The following is a 12549-nucleotide window of genomic DNA, read 5'->3' on the forward strand; positions in this document are numbered from 1 at the left end:
TCCTGCCTTGGGAGGTGCTAGCACCACCCTAGACAGGGCTTAGTGTATTGGGGCAGGGAGGGATGAAAGAAACGAGACACTGCCTGGGGCACACAAGGTGTTCCATGCATAGTCCGGTTCAAACCGGTGCTGGTGCACTCCAGCCCCAGTCCTGGCGCGAAACTGGACAAAGGGAAGGGGGTGTAACCACACCCCTCCCTGGTCCCACCCATAGGAGGGACCTAGCAGGTAACCCAGCCCCCCAGATTAGTATAAGAGTGGGAGCTGAGTCCCTAGGACTTTGGATTATCCTGAACAATCCCGACAAGACAGGAAACTCTGGACCTTCGACATTCGACGACAAGAAGACTGAAGAATCTCCCTTGTGGCCAAGGAGTGGCCACCCTGTGCAAACAGGCACCAACAAGCGATCTGCCGTTTGCTTTGCCCAAGTTATACGAGGAACCGACTGCAGAGCCCGACCAGCGCCTTGACCACCAGACTTCTCTGACCCTGATCCACATCCACAGCCAAGCTGAGATCCGTGGAGGCGACGAGAGATGTGGGACCGGCTACCTGGGAAAATTGGCGAGTAGCTTCCAGACTGGCAGCTTCTGAGGCATCCTCGAAGTTGTGCTCTGGGGATTGAGAAGCCCCAACCTGGAGCACCATCTGCACCGAAGATCAGCCCTCCACACTCCACGAGTTCTGCGTGGGGCCCTTCTGCATTTTCCTGCTCGACGCGTCTGTCCGGTTGCTTGCCTGTTGGCTAGTAGCCTCAGTGACGACGAACCCTTGACTTTCTACTGCTCGTTTGGCTCCTCCAGACTGGCCCTTGCTTCCCTGTGAAAGAGAAGCACCTCAGACCTTCCTGGTCTGCATCTGAAGCGAATTTCCCTTTCTGCGTGGGTTGCCTTTGCCAAGGCTTGTTGACTCCAATCGGGACGTCGACTCCGCCAGCAGCAAGATCCTTTGTGGGACAGCTCATATCCTGGTTCTGGTCATCCTCGACACCTCCTGGTCCACGCAGCTGCAGAGACAAGCTTCAAGACATCACCTGTGTTCTGCACGACATCGCCTGGTTCCTTCCTGGTTCCACACGGTCACTGGCTAGTGACCCAGACTTTGTCCCCTCTGCTTGCAGGTGTTCTTCCTTCAAGATCCATCCTTGGATCCACCGGACATCTTCCTCCTGGCCGCCTGCCAGCATCTGTTCTTCAGGCATCCATAGGATCCAGCAACGACACCCGACACATCTTCACACCTATGCACCCGTCTCCTGTGTGTGAGGTAACGCAAGTACTTCGGTGCTCCAGTGGATATTGGCTATCCAAATGTCTAAGTCTCTAGTTGCTTCCTCCTAGTTACTTCGGAAGTGTCCTTATTCTTCCTATTTCGAATTGCTACATTCCCATTGACTTTAATGTAACCCGTGTGTGTGTTTCCACACTGCACACGCTTCCCGTGGGCCTCCCACTTCCTAACTATTGGTAGGATGGTGTAGCCCCAACGATTCCCTAGGCCCTAGGCCTACTCCCTGTTCGTGACGTGGTACTTATACCACTTTCTTAGTATATGGTTTGCGTGGCCCCTGGGCCTAACTGTATTTTCCCTGTGTAACTTAACATATGCTACTTAAGAAATTGTTGTGCTTAGACCTCTGAACTCATAAAGAGTGCTGAGGGTATATGTTAGAATAAATACATTCTAATTTTATATATATCTGGTGTGGTGTTCTTTCATTTGGTATTCAAGGGATTGTAATGGTATAACAGCTGGCTTCACATGCCATACAGAGTTTAGCCTAAGACTGCTCTTGTCCTAGCTACCACTAGGATAGCTGGTCTATAAGGTTGACTTTACAACCAATCACCATAAGGGTTGTTTGGACTGATACAAGATGTACACTAGAACTAGTGACATCATATATCAGGCCAACTTCTCACACTGACCCAGTTTGTACCGGTGACCTGACTGGAATTATTATTTGTGGAGGAAAATGAACAGCAGCATCCACAACGGAGTTATCACAAACTACGAGTACCATAATGCTCAAGCGCAGACACGCCCAGGTGGGCGGGACTGAGAACTATAATCACCTGCACAGAACTGCTAAGCTGTTCCTTCCCCATAGCCAAGCCGGTGATCAAGGGGAACGTATCCCTGAAATGCGTATGGCGACATGGCATAAGATTCGCTGGGACAGCTGTCTCCAGTTAGCTGCAGCCTGCCAGAATAAAGAAGGGTTAAACTAAAGTTGGTTGTGGAGTCTCTACATGCGTGAGCAACTTCTTATGGAATATATGTGGCTTGGTCTGGCCAGGAAGACACCCTACCGCTCCAAAAGTGGATATGTGTGTCTCTGAGCCATGAGACACACACGAGGAGCAACATACCTGTTCTGGTGAGGGGCAAGTGTGCAGCAAACTAGCCCAGCTTTTACCGTCGACCTGACTGTAATTGTTATTTGTGGGGGAAAATGAACAGCAGCATCCACAACGGAGTTATCACAAACTACGAATACCATAATGCTCAAGGGCAGACACGCCCAGGTGGGCGGGACTTAGAACTATAATCCCCTGCACAGAACTGCTAAGCTGTTCTTTACCCATAGCCAAGCGACTGAGAAAAACTATGCAACCCTGAGAGATATATTGTCACTACACCAGAATGAGATCAAAGATAGAAAAGCGAGACAGCTCAAACGTGACGAGATAGATTATAAAGTGGGCAGGATTTTTACTTATGCCCGTAAGTATGATACACTGTTACCAATCAGCACTCCACTAGACAAAACAGTGAGAACTGACATAATCTCTCCAGCTTGTAGTTCAACATCTTTGAGTGTCCCAGTATCTAGTGATAGTGATCATGATACTGATCCTAATACTAAAAGGAATGAATCATCTTTTTTAAGGGAAGTGAGGACCATTCGGAGAGGAAACAGAGCCCTTAACACACGCACTACACAGGACACAAAACCCGTAGAGGGGGGAGAGGCGGAAAAGGGAGAATACAGGAGAAAACTGCGATCTGGCAACGAGCGGAACCTACAATAGATTCAATTTCTGATGTTCAGGTTGTCAACTTATCGTCCATGACACTCACTCCAGACTTGAAGTCACTGCTTAGTAAGGGCCTCAATTTCAATCCCACGGTTTCTGGGGATTTTTGTAGACTTAAAATAGACTTGTTCAAATTTGTTAGAGCATTGAAATTGAAAAAAATATTTTCTGACAATCCTAATGCTAATAAAAGAGCTACTAAAAACTATTGTGAAGATGCTTTTGGTGTTTCCACTATTTGTGATATACAGGCTACCAAATTGCTTCTGTCCTTGACATACATTGAAGAGTCTCCTTACACCATGGTTCAACTTCTTGATGAGCTTAATATAGACACTTCCAGTACTCCCGGTAGTGGTCTAAAAAACAAGTCCAAATGGATACCTACACTTTCAGGGGAGAATGTGATTGACATCTTTTACAAAAGGGTGATAGAAGATCTAAATTTTCATGAATCTAGAAGGAACAAGAATAAAAGTCTATTCAATGATAATCTCACACAAGGTGAACGTCAGGCACTTAAGACATTGGTCGACGACAAGGACATCCTCATCAGGGAGGCTGACAAGGGTGGGAATGTCGTTATCATGAATCGGGTTGACTATAATAATGAGATCCTATCCCAGCTCAGTGGCCACACTTGCTATCATACTGTTGCTTACAACCCTATGGGACCTCTTACTACATTGATCAACAAACACCTTTCAGAGTGGCACGCTGCAGGCCTTCTAGATGAAGATGAGGTAGCCTATCTGAAAGTTTTTAGACCCACTTTTCCTGTATTATACACATTGCCAAAAATACACAAACATCTTCCATTCCCGCCTGGGAGACCTATTGTCTCTGGCATTGGAGGGTCTACGGAGAGACTGTCTGAGTATGTTGATTTGTTCTTGGGCCCAATGGTACGGAATCTTGCATCCTATATTCAAGATACTAAACATATTTTGAGTATCTTGTCAGATTTTCAGTGGCAACCTGGCATGATTTTGGCCACCTTGGACGTAGTGTCATTGTACACTAGTATTGATCCTGAAATAGGTCTTAGAGCAGTCACTAAAACCCTTGAAAATAGGTCAGCAACACTCTGGCTTCACAATGACATGTTAATCACCATGATGCAGCTCATACTACACAACAACTTCTTCCTGTTTGAGAACAAATGGTACAAACAGGTGAAAGGAGTAGCAATGGGTTCACGTTTTTCACCATCGTTTGCGAATTTATTCATGGGTTGTCTTGAGAAGGAATGGATTTGGGGCCCTAATGGAACGGAATGGAGCAATTCCATAATTTTTTGGGGCCGTTATATAGATGATTGTCTCTTAATTTGGTCCGGTAGTGAGAGTGAGCTGTTGAGGTTCTGCTCTTATCTCAACACCAATAGTTTTGGGATGCAATTCACTATGGATTACAGCACCACAAGTGTAACATTCCTCGATGTAGAACTTTTTATCAAGGATGACAGATTGAATAGTCGTTTATTTCGCAAGAGTACTTCATGTAATTCCATATTACATGCGCACAGCAATCACCCTTTCCACCAGGTGCACGCAATTCCCTATGGTGAATTTTTAAGAGCCAGATGCAACTGCAGTGATGACTGGGAATTTGCAGATTGCATCAGAGATATGAAACAGAGATTTCAAAAGAGGGGCTATTCTCCATCAAATCTTAATAACAGAATAGCTAGAGTGCAACGCACAAATACCCTACTTCCTAGAACCATTAAAAAGGCGACCACGGAGCGTAATATACGTATGATAACAGAGTACAATGCTTTAAGTCACATCATGAGGAAAAGCCTCAATAAACATTGGGGTATTCTACAAACTGACACCTCTCTTAGAGAGTTCCTTACCAGTCACCCACAGATCATGTACAGACGAGGCAACAATCTACGCAGTAGACTGAGTCCCACTGTACCAAGAGATCAAAAGAATCAATCTTGGTTCACACCTCTGACATTAGGCTTTCACAAATGCGGCTGCTGCGGTGTGTGCAGATGGGCTAAACACAAGACCTTATCTTTTGCTAGACACAATGGCAACAAATATGTCATTAAATCTAACATCAACTGCACTACCAAATTCGTGGTCTATATTATAGAGTGCACTTGTGGTAAACAATATGTGGGCAGCACCATCAGGGCGCTCAAGGAAAGAATTGGGGAACATACTAGGGCAATTCACCAGGGCGATGCTAGATATCCAGTAGCTTTACACACTGCTAGCTGTTCCACACAGAACACCCGCAAAGGTTTTCAATTCTTTGGGATAGAAACAGTAGATGTCGGGGTTCGAGGCGGCAATAGAGAACTTCGCTTGAGACAGTGCGAGGCAATGTGGATAATGCGCCTCCAGACGGTGGAGCATGGTCTCAATTATGATTCTGAAATGCAATACTTTCTGGGTTGAGATTGGAAATATACATGTTGATGTTGATTTAGCCATTCAGCCATTCCATGTCTGCTACTTGGTATTTTGACTTCTACTGTAATTTACACTTATGTCATGTCGCTATTATGTTACATTTGCCACTTTTTCTTCCTGTGGGTAGCTCCTTCGCCTTCTGTAACTTTTGATTCTGAAATGCAACACTTTCTGGTTTGAGATTTGCAATACACATGTTGGTGTGGAATACGCCATTTAGCTTTTCCATGTCGGCTACTTGGTATCGTGACTTTTACTGTATTCTACACTTATGTCATGTCCCTACTAAGTTACATTTGCCAATCTTCCTGCCTGTTTGTTGCTCCTTCGCCATCTGTAACTTTTGTTGTGACACATGTACCACTCGCAATTTTATTACACCACGATTGGATGTGATTTCCACCTTACTCTGTACAACACTACACTATGACGCTTAAAGTGCTTGGTGCATTTTTACAAACCCTTCTATGTTCTCTACTCATGTGTAGTGCCCATTGTTCAGCATGTTTTTTTATTGTTCCACATTATGTACAAGTCTCATCGTAGACTTATGTTCTGTCTTATTACTGGTTTGACCAGTTGCCTGAGATTTGTCAGTGCGCTTTATGTTGCACACTACCCATGCTTAGTTCACTTTTGTCATACCTTCAGATGTATATAACCAGCGGCTCCGTTTTTTGAATGATTTCTGTATCACCACTCTCTGTGCGTTCATGCCTCTTGCTTACACCTTCCTGCCTCTTGCTTACACCTTCCTGCCTCTTACTTAAACCTTCCTGTCCTCTATCCCTTTACTCTAGGGGAATTCAGCACTTGTTCTAGATTTAGTACTCGATTGGCGCTCAGTTGATATCTACATTGTTTTGGATTAGCCTTTTCTTGTTGGTATACACCATACCCTCTCTTTATAGTATTGACAATGGCTTAAATATTGGCTACTAATACCGCTTTGGTGTTACTTGTCTCAATCACGGGACTGCAATGCACCACGTGTTTCTGCTGCTGCTTTCCTGTAGCGATTATCCTCTGATTAACCATATGACAGATGGCGGTTGTGCTGTAGCAGTTAATACAACAATGGTGGTGTTTCGATCTTTGGTTTTTATTTACTTATTTTCACAGATAATAACGATTAGGTTTTGTATTCACCTGTCTTGCTCCACAATTTTGAGGAGTTATAGTGTGTTTCGGTCTTCCCCCTTCCGGTTTCACTCAGGATCCGTACACTTACGTTCTAGTGTTTGGGCACTTTCTGGATACTTAAGCACTTCCGGGTTACTTGTCTCGGAATCACTCGTACACCAAATTGATGCCGCCAGGACGTCTTGACATACCTTCCACCATGTAAGTCCCGTTTTTATAGTTTCCTCTGTACAGGTACCGACACTGGCACAGTGTCTTTGTTTTTCAATACGAGTATTCTTGGATGTATTTGCGTTGCCTGACTTGGGCTCCGTTCTGTTTTATTTCAGGTTTATGGTCGCATAGACTTTCTCGTGCTGAAACTTTTGCCCTATACTCACGGGCTAGAGTCAATACATGTTGAATACGTTGCACTTTAAATACTTGATTTTACGTTACTGGCGGCTGGCATCTTGATGACTACTTTTGCTCGAACTTGAAGGTATGACTTGTTTTCATGCACCATGAAGTGTTGCCTACTTATGACACATGAACTTTCTGGCCACTCACACTAGGTGATGTTCTTCCATTTTTACAGAGATTATACCGATTTGTCTGGCCTGATTGACCTACCATTCTCACTTAGTGCTTTACCCAGCCGGGTTGGAATTATCACCGGTTGAGGGGTAAGATCCTTTTGTAATCCTTGTGTACTGACACTAGGTTGGGGTAACTGTTTAAGCCTTTTTTATACGTAGTTTTTTTAAATCATTTTCCGTGTATACATTTTTTCTAGCATCCACTGTCGTTTTGGCTAAATCTACAGGTATTGACGCAACTTTGGTTCTTCACTTATAGAGATCCTGGGCACTTTCCCCGAATCGTCTTTGCACTCTTACTAGACTTTTTCCCTTGACTTCGTGTTCTTTTGCATTTCTGTTGCGCATTTGAAATAATTTTTTCCTTTTCTTCTTCCCTTTTTTTTCGTTTCTTTTCACCGAGCGGTGGTGTAGGTTGACTCAACACCTTTGCTCCTATCAGCACGTCACTTAGCACCCTCTTGAATTAGTTGTGTTCTCTTTTCCTTTCTTCAAGGATAGGCGAGTTATTCTACGTTTTTGTCTTTTTTACGATCTCGTAACTATTGCTTTTGTGGCATATGTTTTAGCATGAAATGTTTTGTATCTTTCCCAGCCCTGAAGAGTCGTGGTCTACTCTTTCCATGACGAAACACGTGTCGGCTGGTTACGCCTATTAAACAGAACTACCAGTTTATATGCGGATGCTTCTTTTGTCATTTCTGTACTTACCCATGTCAACATTGATTTGATAAACTGTATGTATGCGCAGGATTGTCCTAACTATAATCACCTGCACAGAACTGCTAAGCTGTTCTTTACCCATAGCCAAGCCGATGATCAAGGGGAACGTATCCCCGAAATGCGTATGGCGACATGGCATAAGATTCGCTGGGAGAGCTGTCTCCAGTTAGCTGCAGCCTGCCGGAATAAAGAAGGGTTAAACTAAAGTTGGTTCTGGAGTCTTTATATACATGAGTAGCATCTTATGGAATATATGTGGCCTGCTCTGGCCAGGAAGACACCCCACCACTCCAAAAGCGGATCCGTGTGTCTCTGAGCAATGAGACACAGATGAGGAGCAACGTACCTGTTCTGGTGCGGCGCAAGTGTGCAGCGAACTGGCCCAGCTTGTTCCAGCGACCTGACTGGCATTATTATTTGCAGAGGAAAATTGAACAGCAGCATCCACTACGGAGTTATCACAAACTACGAGTACCATAATGCCCAAGCGCAGACACGTCCAGGTGGGCGGGACCGATAACTATAATCAACTGCACAGAACTGCTAAGCTGTTCCTTCCCCATAGCCAAGCCGGTGATCAAGGGGAACGTATCACCGAAATGCGTATGCCAACATTGCATAAGATTCGCTGGGAAAGCTGTCTCCAGTTAGCTGCAGCCTGCCGAAATAAAGAAGTGTTAAGCTAAAGTTGGGTGTGGAGGGGGGGCGTGGCTCCGCTGAGCAGCGAGATGGCCGCACTGTAAAGCGACTCCGCCGGCTGAGTCCAAAATCCGTCACTTATCCGCGCACAGGATGGGGGAAACTTGCCAAAATCATTCAGAAAGCGGAGAAGAACCGATCGGGGTCCAAGCGCTAAGGTGACAAAGCCCCGCGCGCCTCCACTGCGGCACTGATAGCTGCAACGTGTCCCAGGCCCGAAAATGGCCTGGTCACACGGCTGTGAAGTAGAAGCCAGGGGCTCAAGTAGGTGCCAAGCCCACGGAGGTGGCGGAAGGTGCCGGGAACCAACAGCTGATCGCCGAGGAGGCGTGGCGCATTGCGAGTTGATCACTGCGGCCCGCAACCATATGATAGTGGCGGCCAGTCATTGGCTCAGGAAATAGCGGTGAGTGCTCTACCTTAAAACACGGGGGCTGCCACAGAGCATCGAACGGACAGACAGAGCAGGAAGAATGGCACTCCGGGGGGCTGCCTCACATTTCGGCGGTCTGCCAACTGTTAGGGAATATAATACATATCAGCTCCCCCAATTCAGGACACCACTGAAGCTGGCAGCGGCGATGTTATAAACGGCACTGACGGGAGCTGGGCTGCTCGGCAGGGGAGATGCGCTCCAAGATGCAGAACCTTTCACATATGATCCCCGGTGAGACAGACGTCCAGTAGAGAGGTGTGGAGACGTGGAGCTGAATGGGCCTTGACCGATCGGAGTGAGGCCGCCCACAGAGCACGAGAGGCGCAGAGCCGAAGAGAGTAGTTAGGTGGTAGACAAGCCGCCATCTTGTCGGAAAGTAGCGCAGCGTCGAGATTGAAGTGGGCCATTGGGGATGCTGCTACATCTGGTGTCTAACAGAGGGACAATCTACGAAACTGCATACCGGGCCAAAAAAGCAGCAACGTCGCACTGAACTGGGCTGAGCAGTGACACTGGTATCGGTGAGTCGACACAAACAAAGGCTGCTGCAATTTGAAGATCTCAAACACACAGAACAGCACAACTCGGTCAAAGGCACACTGCGGCAAGCCGTGTAGAGGACGGGGTCGGAAACAGAAGTGCAACGCAAGAGCATTTGAGGTGGGGAGCGTGTATATGTGCACAGGAGGTGTGTTCAAGGCTAAGACTCCTCCAAGCGGATTTGGAGACCGACAGACGCCTCCAGCATGATCGTGGACATAGCTCACACTCGGGGCGGAAATAAGAGGAGCACCACTAGACTGGTAGATGCGCGTGTTGGATGTGAACGAGCCGGGCCATTACCAGCAAACACCTTGGATAACACCGGCGCAAAGAACAGGTGACGTGTGGGGAGACTGGCGGAAACTCTTCCAAACAGTCCATTTCTAACTAGAGAGACAATGGGGAAACCAGACACTTGACAACGTCGGCTTAGCTTTGAAAAAAAACTTAGCAAACAAACCGAAGGAGACAACATCGCACCGAAAAATGCGGAAGACGCAGCTGCTGGCCCATGCACGCCATGTTTAAAGACCTAAAAATAAGCATACAAGTGATAGGATCTAAAATAGACACTCTAGCTGAGCGTATGGACAGAATAACACAGCGAGTAGATAAGCATGAAAATCGTCTGGACGCCCTTGAGAGGAGATTCTCGGAAGCAGAGGACAACCAAACGGAGGAACGCGACAAAATGCTGCAAATGGAAGCAGTACTAAACCTCATTAAAACCAAGACAAAGATTTAGAGGCCAGATCGCGCAGGAACAATATACGCATTACGGGAATTCCTGAATCTACGGATATACCAAATATGGAGAAATACATAGAGACTATGTTAAATGAGCTGTTTGGGTCCGAGCTTTCCAAAATGTTTGTAATAGAAAGAGCACATCGTACTCTGGGTCCTAAACCTCCGCCAGGCGCACCAGCACTACCAATCTTGGCACGAGTTTTAAATTATCGAGATCGGGACACGATTTTATGACTAGCCAGGGAACGGGGCTCCCTCCAATATCAGGGCAATGGAGTGTCATTATATCCAGACTTTACATTACAAGTGCAGGCTGCACGCAGGGAGTTCCTACCGGCCGAAAAGATACTCCAACAGCTTGGTCCCAAATATGCCCTGATTTACCCCGCTAAACTCAAAATTCATGGCAGTGGACGATCCACCTTCTTTACGGACGCAAAGGCATCTTTGAAATATGCTAAACAGATGGCGAAAGACCAGAAGCAGTGAACCTCGGACACAGACGATCGTACAGAGAACAACCTCAGCGACAATGACTGAGTACAAGAAAATCTGCATGGTCTCATGAACATGCAGAGAAGTGGGCCGATATGTGATTTACATTTTGAAACAGATAAAAAAAACTCTGGATTCACCAAGGTAGAAACAAATTGATGAACTGGGAGCCGGGAACCTGGGGTAGTAAGTTACGAGGTCACATGAATGATGAGATACAGAACCCAATGTGAACATAGACCCCAAGTCCTACATTGAGTGCTCGGCCACCCTGCGGAACCTGGCAGGAGTGTTTGCCAGCGACCCCACGCATCCCCGAGGGATGATTCCCAAAAACTCCCGATGTACAGGAGATCTGTTGAAGTTGTCTGGGGGAACGAAGGGGAGAACACAACCTGATTAGGGGGTTGGTGTGGGAGGGGGAGGGGGAAGGAAGTTATATGTTACTGCCGTCAACCGCTCTTGCAGTAGGTACAAGGGGGAGGATATCACGCACACACACATGCTCACAAAGATCGACAGTAATAGATGGTCAGAACTACAGGTTATACTATACACCACAGACATGCAAAGTAACAGACCAGACGCATGGCTGATACCCTCATGCAACGTCCTCCACAATGTGTAGCAACGCCATGACAGCCCTTAAATGCCTTACCTGGAACATACAGGGATTGAATGACCGTAGAAAAACCAGATTGGTGCACTCCTACCTCACCAGGCATGCAGTGGATATTTGTCTATTGCAAGAGACACACCTGACAAGCAATTCGGCGGCCACACTGAAAAACAACAGGTGGGGAGAGATATTCAGCTCCGGCTACTCAAGTTACTCCCGGGGGGTAGCGGTATTAATTCGCAAAGGCCTTCCTTGGAAGACACACCAAACAATAACAGATATGGAAGGGAGGTACGTTCTGGTAAAAGGAGAACTATATAATAGCCCAATAGTAATTGTTAATACATACGGTCCTAATTCAGACTGCCCCGAATTCTTTCAGCAAATCTGGCGGGAGATCCAAACACTAGGGGATGCAGCAATACTGTGAGAGGGTGATTTCAACGTGGTCCTCTCCATAGAAACAGACAGAATAGGAACTTACAGAACGCACCATCCGCAGGCAGCTTCCATGTTCAAAGATATCATTGAAGAACTACAGCTAATTGATTCCTGGAGGGCATTACACCCGACTGACAGGGAGGGGACTTGCATAACACACCATCGAAACGCCTGGTCCGAACTGGACTATTGGCTCACCACAAAAGATTTACATACTTGGGTCGCCAACACAGTACACCATCCACTTACATTATCAGATCATGCACCTGTACAACTCAAACTAAATATACCCAAACCATAGATTAAGCCTTTCGGCTGGAGATTCCCATCAGGTGCTTTATTAGATCAGGTATTCAGAGAAGAACTCCATAACAAAATCACAAACTATTTTGAAATAAACGAAGGCACGGTGGACTCTCTGGGGACCCTCTGGGAGGCCTTTAAAGTGGTAACCCGAGGAGAATGCATAGCATTGAAAACAGGGAAAAAGGAAACTCATAGCATTCTGTTGCTCCCAGCCAAGAGACAGGTGACGATCCATTGGAAAAAACAGGCGCCCCCAACCGTAGCAGAATGGGTGAAGGATGCTACCTACTGTAAAGACCAATTGTCACACTATTGGGAGTTAATGCCCAGCAGGAGTGCT

General features: G+C 46.4%; 1 long non-coding RNA gene across 6 annotated transcripts in view; it reads left to right on the forward strand.

Annotated features, from left to right (window-relative positions):
• The first annotated feature begins 6754 nt into the window (after positions 1-6754).
• The window catches only part of LOC146854927 (uncharacterized), a 184387-nt gene continuing 178592 nt past the window's right edge, over positions 6755-12549 (forward strand). For 3 of the 6 annotated variants that reach the window (XR_014981249.1, XR_014981251.1, XR_014981247.1), the window contains exons 1-3: positions 6766-6820; positions 6949-7100; positions 7197-7284. This is a non-coding gene — a long non-coding RNA (uncharacterized LOC146854927). Of the gene's footprint in view, positions 6821-6948; positions 7101-7196; positions 7285-12549 lie in introns of all 6 variants that reach the window. The other 3 variants (XR_014981252.1, XR_014981248.1, XR_014981250.1) reach the window with 2 other exon arrangements.

This window comes from Triturus cristatus, chromosome 4_1 (genome assembly GCF_964204655.1).
Source record: "Triturus cristatus chromosome 4_1, aTriCri1.1, whole genome shotgun sequence".
NCBI classification, from domain to species: domain Eukaryota; kingdom Metazoa; phylum Chordata; class Amphibia; order Caudata; family Salamandridae; genus Triturus; species Triturus cristatus.